The sequence below is a fragment of the Trachypithecus francoisi genome, unplaced genomic scaffold, assembly GCF_009764315.1.
Source record: "Trachypithecus francoisi isolate TF-2019V2 unplaced genomic scaffold, Tfra_2.0 Lachesis_group4, whole genome shotgun sequence".
Taxonomy (NCBI): Eukaryota; Metazoa; Chordata; class Mammalia; order Primates; family Cercopithecidae; genus Trachypithecus; species Trachypithecus francoisi.
In genome coordinates, this window is record NW_022681469.1 from 31,458,991 (window position 1) to 31,470,246 (window position 11,256).

The window sequence follows — 11,256 nt, forward strand, 5'->3', positions numbered from 1 at the left end:
CGTTAATCCATCAATTCCATTACCTTTCAATAGCCCCACTTCTCAATACTGCCACATTGGGGATTGTTTCAACATGAGTTTTGGAGGGGACAAATATTCAAACCATAGCATACACAGAATAAAGAGAATAGAAAAGTAAATGTCATGTACCCATCACTCAGCTTTAACAATTATCAGTATATATCTAATCTTATTTCATCCATGTTCCTAACCACTCCCACCCCTAACTTCTCCCCACAACCCCACTGAATTATTTAAAGCAAACCAAGATATCCTATAACTCCATTTATAAATACTTCAGTATTTACCTCTAAAAGATAACAGATTCTTTTTTAACCAGAATACTGTATCATGTCTACAATAGTTATTAATATTTTCAGGAAACAGTTTAAAGTATTCCAATAAAATAACTTGAGCTCCTATAATAGTATTAATGTAGGCTTAAATGACTTTTCCTAAAATGCATTACCTATCTTTATGCACTCGGTATGAAATCATCCAGCAATTCATCTTCATCCACTTGACATACACTATTTTTTTTTTTCTTTTTTTTTTTTGAGACAGAGTCTTGCTCTGTTGCCCAGGCTGGAGTGCAATGGCGCACTCTCGGCTCACTGCAAGTGCCACCTCCCGGGTTCACGCCATTCTCCTGCCTCAGCCTCCCGAGCAGCTGGGACTACAGGCACCCGCCACCACACCCGGCTAATTTTTTTGTCTTTTTTAGTAGAGATGGGGTTTCACCGGGTTAGCCAGGATGGTCTCGATCTCCTGACCTTGTGATCCACCCACCTCGGCCTCCCAAAGTGCTGGGATTACAGGCGTGAGCCACCACGCCTGGCCAACATACACTATTGAAGAAAGTTTAAAACTTATCTACAAACTCTGCTTTCTACACAGTCACCTTTCTTTATATTAGCATTAAATAAGATCAATTTGAGCACTAATCTCTAGGAGAAATGTTCTCGACACATCTCCGCCCAGGGAAAGTTGTACTCAGTATTTACCTTGTCATCTCCCATCCTTATAAAGCCAATTCCCCATCCGCATCAAAACATTCACGTCAGAATATTTCTTTCATCCCCTATTTAAAAAAAAAAAAGAGAAACTATTGTTATTTAGAGGATTTTCAATCAGCTTTATTGAGGTATAATTTACATACAATAAAATCCACCTATTTGATGTGGACAATTCAATGAGCTTTGAAAAATATGTGCAATCATGTAACAGCCACTACTATCAAGATATAGAATAATTATATCATTCCAAAGAGTTCTCACATGTGTCCACTAATACTCTACAGCGTGGCCTATGGTAATGTCCAATCTGCTTTGTATCACTATAGTTTTGCTATTTCTAGGATTTCATAGAAATGAAATATTTTGTGTCTGGCTTCTTTCACTTAGCCTAATATTTTTTAAGTTCATTCCTGTATCAGTAGTTTGTTCCTTTTTATTGCAGAGTAGTATTGCATTCGATGAATATATCACAATTTGTCTATCCATTCATCAGTTGATGAATACCTATGTTTGGCTTGTTTCCAATTTTGGGCTACTATGACTATATCTCCTATGAACATTTGAATATAAGTCTTTGTGTAGATCTATGTTTTCATTTTTCTTGGGTAAATACCTAGGAGTGGAAGTACTGAGTCATATTGTAAGGATATATTTAACTTTATAAGAATCTGCCAAATTGTTTTGCATAGTAGCTGAACCAATTTGCATTCCCACCAGAAAAGTATGAAAGTTCCAGTCTCTCCATATCCTTGACAATTGTCAATATTTAATTTTAGCCATTCTAAGGATTTTGTATTAGTATCTCACGATTTTCCAATTAGTAATTATGTTGAACATCTTTTCAGATACTTATTTATGTATCTTTTATAAACTTTTTATTGTATCTTTTGCTCATTTAAAAAATCGGATTGTTCATCATCTTATTGTTGAGCTATAAATTATTTTTCTTCTGGACACAGTCCTTTATAAAATATAAATATTATGAATATTTCCCTAAGTTTGTGGCTTATCTTTTCATTTACCAAACAGTTATTTTTGAAAAGCAAAAGTTTTAAATTTTGATGGAGTTCATCAGCTTTTTCTTTTAGAATTTATATTTTTATGTTGTATTAAAAAAACTTTGCCTAACCCAAGATCAGTAAGATTTTGTTTTTTATTTTTTAAATTTTTGTGGGTACATGGTAGATATATATATATTTACAGAATACGTGAGGGGGTTTTGGACTTTTTTTTTTCTTTTGGTGGAGAACAGCGTTTTGCTATATCTTCCAGGCAGGTTTAGAACTCCTAGATTCAAGCTGTCCTCCTGCCTCTGCCTCCCTAAGTGCTGAGATTAAAGACGTGAGCCATTATGCCTGACTACATGAGATATTTTGAAGCAGGCATACAATGAGTAATAATTGCATCAGGGTAAATGGTATATCCATCATCTCAAGCATTTATCATTTACTTGTGTTACAAACAATTCAGTTATACTCTTTTAGTTGTTTTTAAATGTACAATAAATTATTGTTGATGGGTCATTCTGTTGTGCTATCAAATACTAGATCTTCTTCATTTTATGTATATTTTTGTACCTGTTAATAATCCCTCTCTCACTATCCTTCCTAGCCTCTAGTAACTATCATTCTGCTCTCTGTCTCCATGAGTTCAATTGTTTTAAATTTTAGCTCCTGCAAATAAGTGAGAGCATGAGAAGTTTGTCTTTCTGTGCATGGCTTATTACACTTAACATAATGACCTGTAGCTCCATCCATGTTGTTGCAAATGACAGGATCTTATCATTTTTATGGCTGACTAGTACTCCATTGTGTATATGCACCACATTTTCTTTGTCCATTTGTCTGTTAATGGATACTTAGGTTGCTTCAAAATCTTGGCTATTGTGAATAGTGCTGGAATAAACACTATCTCTTTGATATACTGATTTCCTTTCTTTTGGGTATATACCCAGAAGTGGGATTCCTGGATCATTTGATAGCTCAAATTTTAGTTTTTATGAGGAGCCTCCAAACTGTTCTTCATAGTTGTACTAATTTACATTCCCACCAAAAGGGTTCCCTTTTCTCCACATCTTCTCTAGTATTTGTTATTGCCTGTCTTTCGGATAAAAGCCATTTAACTGGGGTGAGATGAGATCTCACTGAAGTTTTGATTTACATTTCTCTGATGATCAATCATGTTGAGCACCTTTTCATATACTTTTTGCCATTTGTATGTCTTCTTTTGAGAAATGTCTATTCAAATCTTTTGCCCATTTTTTGATTGGATAATTAGATATTTTTCTGAAGAGCTGTTTAAAGTCCTTGTGTATTGTGGTTATTAATCCCTTGTCAGATGGGTAGTTTGCAAATATTTTCTCCCAGTCTCTGAGTTGTCTCTTCCCTTTGTTGATTGTATCCTTTGCTGTGCAGAAGCATTTTAACTTGATGTGATCCCATTTGCCCATTTTTGCTTTGGTTGCCTATCCTTATGGGGTACTGCTCAGGAAATTTCTGCCAGACCAATTTCTTAGAGATTTTTCCCAATGTTTTATTGTAGTAGTTTCATAGTTTGAGGTCTTAGATTTAAGTCTTTAATCCATTTCAATTTGATTTTTGTGTATGGTAAGAGATAGGGGTCTAGTTTCATTCTTCTGCATATGGATAGCCAGTTTTCCCAGCACTATTTATTGAAGAGATTGTCTTTTCCTCAGCGTATGTTCTTGGGATCTTTGTCAAAAATGAGTTCACTCTAGGTAGGTGGGTTTGTTTCCAGGCTCTGTATTCTGTTCCCCTGGTCTATGTGTCTATTTTTGTGCTAGTACCATGCTGTTTTGGTTGCTATCGCTCTGTAGTATAATTTGAAGTCAGGTAATGTGATTCCTCCAGTTTGGTTATTTTTGCTTAGGAAAACTTTGGCTATTTTGGGTCTTTTGTTATTCTATATGAATTTTAGGTTTGTTTTTTCTATTTATGTGAAGAATGTCATTGGTATTTTGATAGGGATTGCACTGCATCTGTAGATTGCTTTGGGTGGTAATCACATTTTAACAATATTGATTCTTCCAATCCATGATCATGGAATATTTTTCCATTTTTGGTGTCCTCTTCAATGTCTTTCATCAGTGTTTTATAGTTTTTGTTATGAGATCTTTCACTTCTTTGGATTAAGCTAATTCCTAGGTATTTATTTTTTTGTGTGGCTATTGTAAATATGATTACTTTTAAAATTTCTTTTTCACATTTTTCATTGTTGGTATGTATAAACACTATTGATTTTTGTATGTTGATTTTGTATCCTAAAACTTTGTTGAATTTATCAGTTCTAATAGTTTTCTTGTGGAAAACTTAGGTTTTTCCAAACATAGTATCATATCATGTGCAAACAAAGATAATTTGACTTCTTCCTTTCCAATTTGGAAGGAAAGGAAGTGTGTCTTTATAGCTTTCTCTTGTCTGACTGCTCTAGTGAAGACTTCCAGTACTATGTTGAATAACAATGGTGAAAGAGGGCCTGCTTGTCTTGTCCAGATCTTAGAGGAAAGTCTTTTAGTTTTTTCCCAGTCAGTATGATACTAGCTGTGGGTCTGTCATATATCCCTTTTATTTTGGTGAGATGTGTTCCTTCTATACACAGTTTTTTATCATATACTGAATTTTGTTAAATGCTTTTTCAGCATCAGTTGAAATGACTGTGTGATTTTGTCCTTCATTCTGTTGATATGATGTATCAAAATTGATTTACATACGTTGAACCATCCATGTATTCCTGAAATTAATCCCATTTGGTCATGATGAATGATGCTTTTAATGAGTTGTTGAATTTGGTGTGCTAGTTTTTTGTTGAGAATTTTTGCATCAATGTTCCTCAAAGATATTGGCCTGTAGTTTTCTTTCTTTGGTGTGTCTTTGCCTGGTTTTGGTATTAGAGTAATACCCATAGAATGAGTTTGGAAACATTCCTTCCTCCTCTGTTTTTCTGAAATAGTTTGAGTAGAGTTAATATTAGTTCTTCTTTAAATGTTTGGTAGAGTTCAGCAGTGAAGCCATTGGGTCCCACGCTTTTCTTTGCTGGGAGACATTTTATTACAGTTTCAATTTTATTACTTGTTATTGATGTCTGTTCAGGTTTTTGATTTCTTCTTGGCTCAATCTTGGTAGATTGTATGTGTCTAGGAATTTGTCCATTGCTTATCAGTTTTTCAGTTTATCAGTAGATGGTGGCTTTTAGTAGCCTAGAAATTCAGAGGATCCTCTGAATTTCTGTGGTATTTGTTGTAATGTCTCCTTTTTCATCTCTGGTGTTATTTATTTGAGTCTTCTCTTTTTTTTCTTTGTTAGTCTGGCTAAAGGTTTGTTGATTTTGTTTATCTTTTCAAAAAACCAAGTTTTTGCTTCATTGATCCTTTGTATTTTCTTCATTTCAGTTTCACTTATTCCTGCTCTGATCATTATTTCTTTTCTTCTACTAATTATGAGTTTGGCTTGCTCTTGCTTTTCTAGTTTTTAAAGATGTATTGATAGGTTGTTTGCTTGAGGTTTTTCTACCTTTTCAACATAGGTGTTTATAGCTATAAACATTCCTGTTAGTACTGCTTTTGCTCTATCCCATAGATTTTGGTATGTTTTATTTCCATTATCATTCGTTTCAAGAAAGTTTTCAATTTCCATCTTAATTTCTTCATTGACTCACTGGCCACTCAGGAGCATATTGTTTAATTTCTCTGCATTCATATGGTTTCTAAAATTCCTCCTGTTATTGAGGGTTTTGTTTTTTTTTTCTTTTTTTCTATTTTGTGTTACTGATTTTTAATTTTATTCCATTGTAATCCAAAAATATACTTGATATAATTTTATTTATTTGAATGTTTTATGACTTATTCTGTGGTCTAACATGTGGTCTATCCTTGAGAATGATCTACGTGCTAAGGAGAAGAGTGTATATTCTGCAGCCAGTGAATGAAAAGTTCTGTAAATATATATTAGATCCATATATAGTGCAGATTAAGTCCAGTGTTTGTTGATTTTCTTTCTGGATGATCTGTCTAATACTGAAAGTGGAGTATTGAAATATCCAGCTATTATTATATTGGGGTCTTTGTCTTTCTTTAGCTCTGGTAACATTTGCTTTATATATCTGAGTGCTCCAGTGCTGGGTACATGCATATTTAAAATTGTTATATCCTCTTGCTCAATTGACCCATTTATCATTATATGATGACCTTCTTTGTCTTTTCTTACAGTTTTTGTCTTGAAATATGCTTTGATAAAAGTATGGCTACTCTGCTTTTTTTTTGGTTTCCATTTGCATGGAATGTTTTTCCATCCCTTTATTTTCAATCAATGTGTGTCTTTATAGGTAAAGTGTGTTTTTTTGTGGGAAACAGATTGTTGGGTCCTGTTTTTTTTTTTTTTTTTTTTAATCTATTCAGCCATTCTTTCTTTTGATTGGAGAGGTAGTCTGTTTACATTCAATGTTATTATTGATAAGTAAGGACTTACTCCTGCCATTTAGTTATTTGTTTTCTGGTTGTGTTGTGGTCTTCTCTTCCTTCTTTCCTTCCTTCTGGTCTTCCTTTCAGTGAAGATGATTTTCTTCGGTAGTATTAATATGGATTGGCTGTAGCCCCACCCGAATATCATCTTGAATTGTAGCTCCCATAATTCCCACATGTAGTGGGAGGGACCTGGTGGGAGATAATTGAATCATGTCAGCAGTTTCCCTCATACTGTTCTCATGGTAGTGAATAAGTCTCATGAGATCTAATGATTTTATAAGGAGTTTCCCCTTTTGTTTGGTTCTCATTCTTTCTTGCCCGCCACCATGTAAAATGTCCTTTGCTCTTTCATCATGACTGTGAGTCCTCCCCAGCCATGTGAAACTGTGAGTCAATTAAACTTTTCCTTTATAAATTACCCAGTCTCGGGTATGTCTTTATTAACAGTGTGAGAACAGACTGATACAAGTATGTTTTAATTTCTTGCCTTTTATTTTGTGTGTGTCTGTCATATGTTTTTTGATTTGAGGTTACCATGAGGCTTGCAAATAATATCTTAAAATCCATTATTTTAAACTGATGACAACACTGATTGTATAAATAATCAAAGGGAAAACTAACAAAAACTCTACACTTTAGCTTCATCTCCACTCTTTTTTGGTTGTTTCTATTTATAGATTATTGTACTATTACTTGAAAAGTTGTTGTAGTCATTATTATTATTATTTTGAGACAGGGTTTTGGTCTGTTGCCCAGGCTGGAGTGTAGTGGTGTGATATGGCTCACTGCAGACTTGACCTACCAGGCTCGAACAATCTTCCCACCTCAGCCTCCTGAGTAGCTGGGACTACAGGCACTTGCCACCACACCTAGCTAATTAAAAAAATTTTTTTGTTAGGAATAGGGTCTCACTGTATTGCCTAAGCTGGTCTCAAACTTCTGGGTTCAAGGGATCAGCCCGCCTCAGCCTCCCAAAATGCTGGGATTATAAGAGTGAGCCGCCAAGCCTGGCCTGTAGTTATTATTTTTGATAGATTCATCTTTAGTCTTTCTACTCAAGATATGAGTAGTTTACATGCCACAGTTACAGTGTTATAATATACTATGTTTTTCTGTGTATTTATTATTGCCAGTGAGTTTTGTTCCTTTAGATGATTTCTTATTGGTCATTAATATCCTTTTCTTTCAGATTGAAGAACTCCCATTAGAATTTTCTTGTAGGACAGGCCTGCTGTTGATGAAATCTCGCAACTTTTGTTTGTCTGGGAAATACTTTATTTCTCCTTAATTTTTTTTTTTTAAATAGAGATGGGATCTCTCTGTGTTGCCCAGGCTGGTCTTGAACTCCTGGGTTCAAGTGATCCACCCACCTCAGCATCCCAAAGTGCTAGGATTACAGGCGTGAGCCACCAGACTTGGCCTCCCCTTCACTTTTAAAGGATATTTTCACTGGATACACTTGTCTAGGAAACCTTCTCTTTAATGCCAGGAACTCTTAGTTGCCCTTTTGAGTTTATTTTTTAGATTTCCTAGGTATGTTTCATTCTTTTAAATACTTTTTCTTTTGTCTCTTGTGACTGTATATTTTCAAATAACATGTCTTCAAACTTACTAATTCTTCCTTCTTCTTCATCAATTCTGCTTTTAAGAGACTCTGGTGCATTTTTCAGTACGTTAATTGCATTTTCAACTCCAGAATTTCTGCTTGATTCTTTTTAATCATTTCTCTCTCTTTGTCAAATTTTTCTGAGAGGATTCTGAATTCCTTCTCCGTTTTATCTTAAATTTCATTGAGTTTTCTAAAAACAGCTACTTTGAATTCTCTGTCTGAAAGATTACATATCTCTGTCTGTCCAGGATTGGTCCCTGGTGCCTTATTGAGTTTGTTTGGTGAGATTGTATTTCCCTGGATAGTCTTGGTGCTTGTGGATGTTTGTTGGTGTCTGTGCATTGAAGAGTTAGGTATTTATTGTAGTCTTCATCATCTGGGCTTGTTTGTAATCATCCTTCCAGATATTGAAGGGTCTTGGGTATTGTGATATAAATTTTGTCATTGCAACCATATCTGCATTAGGGGGCACCCCAAGTCCAGTAATGCTGTGGCTTGTGCAGACTCGTAGAGGTACCACATTGATGGTATTGGATAAGATCCCAAAGAATTCCCTGGATTACTAGGGGAAGATTCTTGTTTTCATCACTAACTTTCTCCCAAACAAATGTAATCTCTCTGTGCTCAGCTGCCTAGAACTGGGGGAAGGGGTGACACAAATACCCTGTGGCCACACCACTAGGACTGCACTGGGTCAGACCTGAGACCAGCACAGCAGTTGATATTACATAAGGCCCATGGCTACTGCCTATGTTCCATCAAGGCCCTAGGGCTCGAAAATCAGCAGGTGGTGAAGCCAGTCAGGCTTGTGTTCTTCTTTTCAGGGTAGTGAGTTCTTCCTGGCCCTGGGTGGGTTCAGTGATTCTGTCCAGGAGCCAGAGCCTTGAGTCAGACATCTTAGGAATCTACCTGGTGCTCTATTCTACTGTGGCTGAGCTGGCACCAATGCAAAAAGACAAAGTTCTTCCCACTCTTTCCTCCTCTTTCCACAAGAAGAGGAGTTTATCCCTGTGGCCGCCACCATCCCAGGCCCATGGCATGTACTGTTTGGCTCCCACTGATGTTCACTCAAGGCCCAAGGGTTCTTCAGTCAGCATGTGGTTAATGCTACCAGGCCGGGGACTCTCCTTTCAGGCAGTGGGCTCCTCTCTGGCCCAGGGCAGGTCCAGAAATGTCTTCTAAGGACCAACACCTGGAATTGGGGATCCCAAGAGTCTGCTTGGTGCTCTGACCCCACTCCATTAAGCCATTTTTGCATTGCTATAAAGAAATACCTGAGACTGGGTAATTTGTAAAGAAAAGAGGTTTACTTAGCCCACAGTCCTTCAGGCTTTGCAGGAAGCATGGTACCCACATCTACACAGTTTCTAAGGAGGCCTTAGGAGGCTTCCAATCATGGCAGAAAGCAAAGGGGAAGCAGGCATGTCACATTGCAAAAGCAGGAACAAGTGAGACAGAAAGTGGGGAGGGGAGATGCCATATACTTTAAACCATCCAGATCTCATGTGAACTCAGAGTGAGAACTCACTTACCACCAAGGGGATGGCTGAAGCCATTCATGAAGGATCTACAACCATGATTCAAACACCTCCCACCAGGCCCCACCTCCAGCATTGGGGATTACATTTCAACATGCGATTTGGGCGGGGACAAATACCCAAACTACATCAACCACTGTGGCTGAGCTGGTACCTAGGCTGCAAGACAAAGTCCTCTTTACTTGTACCTCTCCTTTTCTCAAGCAGAAGGAGTCTCTCCCTGTAGTGATCACAGCTGGGAAGCCAGTATGTCTCTGAATCTCACCCAAGGCCAACGGTGAGCACTGCCTGGTGCTTATTCATCAGTGCTACCACTGATGATTATTCAGTGCCCAGGATGTCTTTAGTCAGCAGGTGATACATTTTGCCAGGACTAGGTCTTTCCCTTCAAGGGAGTGGGTACCCTTCTGGCCAACAATATGGCTAAAAATTTCATCCAGGAGCAAGGGCCTGGAATGGGGCCTCAAATCTCTGCCTGGTGCTCTATCCTACTGTAACTGAGCTGGTTGGTATCCATGTTGCAAGGAAAAGTCCTTTTTAGTCTTCCTGCTCTGCCTCTCAAGTAGAAGGAAGGAGTCTCCTGAAGCTGTGAGCTGTACTGCCTGGGGTAGGGAAAGGGGTGGCATATACACTCCCTTGGCTGCCCTGGCTAATGTCTCACTAGGTCACATTCCCCACAAGTCCATTGACTCTGAGCCCAGCACAGCACCAGGCCTTGCCCAGGCATTTCAGTCCTTATGGCATAGCCTGCCTTTCAAGCTTATTTAGAACAACAGAGCATTTTACCTCATGGTGGCAGGACTTGCTGGAATTCAGGTTTTGACTGCTGGGATGGGCTATTACTCTCTGGCTAGGGCTGGTCTAAATCCTCCCTCTGTGAGTGCTGGGTGAATTCTGCTTGGTGTTCCTTTCTGCTGTGACAACAGTGTTGCTAGGGCAACACTGAGTTCCAAAGTCCCACAATTACTATGTTCTCCCTCCCCTAAACACCCTGATTCTTTCTCGGTGCCACATGGTTGCAGCTGGGGGTGCAGGAGGGGTGGGGCTGACAATTAAAGACCATCTTTCCAAGCCTCTTTAGTGCCTCTTTTAGTGATAAGAAGTAAAAACCAGGTACTGTCACCACTCACCTGATTTTTTTTCTTATGAAGGTGCATTTTTTTTTTTTTTGTATGGATAGTTTTTCAGTTTGGTATTCTAGGGTGAACCATTGATAGAGGCTTCTATTGGGCCATTTTACTGCTAGATTTTCAGTTTTCTTCTAGATGTTTTATAGTTTTAGCTTTTACATTTAGGTGTATGATTCATTTTGAGTTACTTTTTGTAAAGGGTTGAAGTTCATTTTTAATTTTTATCTTTTATTTTTATTTTTTATTATACTTTAAGTTCTAGGGTACGTGTGTACAACATGCAGGTTTGTTACGTAGGTATACATGTGCCGTGTTGGTTTGCTGCACCCATTAACTCATCATTTATATTAGGTATTTCTCCTAATACTATCTCTCCCCCTGCCCCGCCATCCCACGACAGGCCCCTGTGTGTGATGTTCCCCGCCCTGTGTTCAAGTGATCTCATTGTTCATTTACCACCTATGAGTGAGAACATGTGGTGTTA

At 37.6% G+C, this 11,256-nt stretch overlaps 1 long non-coding RNA gene across 2 annotated transcripts in view; it reads right to left on the reverse strand.

Annotated features, from left to right (window-relative positions):
- The window catches only part of LOC117072611, a 31,107-nt gene extending 20,562 nt beyond the window's left edge, over positions 1-10,545 (reverse strand). For both annotated transcript variants that reach the window (XR_004432880.1, XR_004432881.1), the window contains exons 1-2: positions 10,429-10,545; positions 1,005-1,081 (exon numbers count right to left, since the gene is read on the reverse strand). This is a non-coding gene — a long non-coding RNA (uncharacterized LOC117072611). The remainder of the gene's footprint in view (positions 1-1,004; positions 1,082-10,428) is intronic.
- Positions 10,546-11,256: the final 711 nt, after the last annotated feature.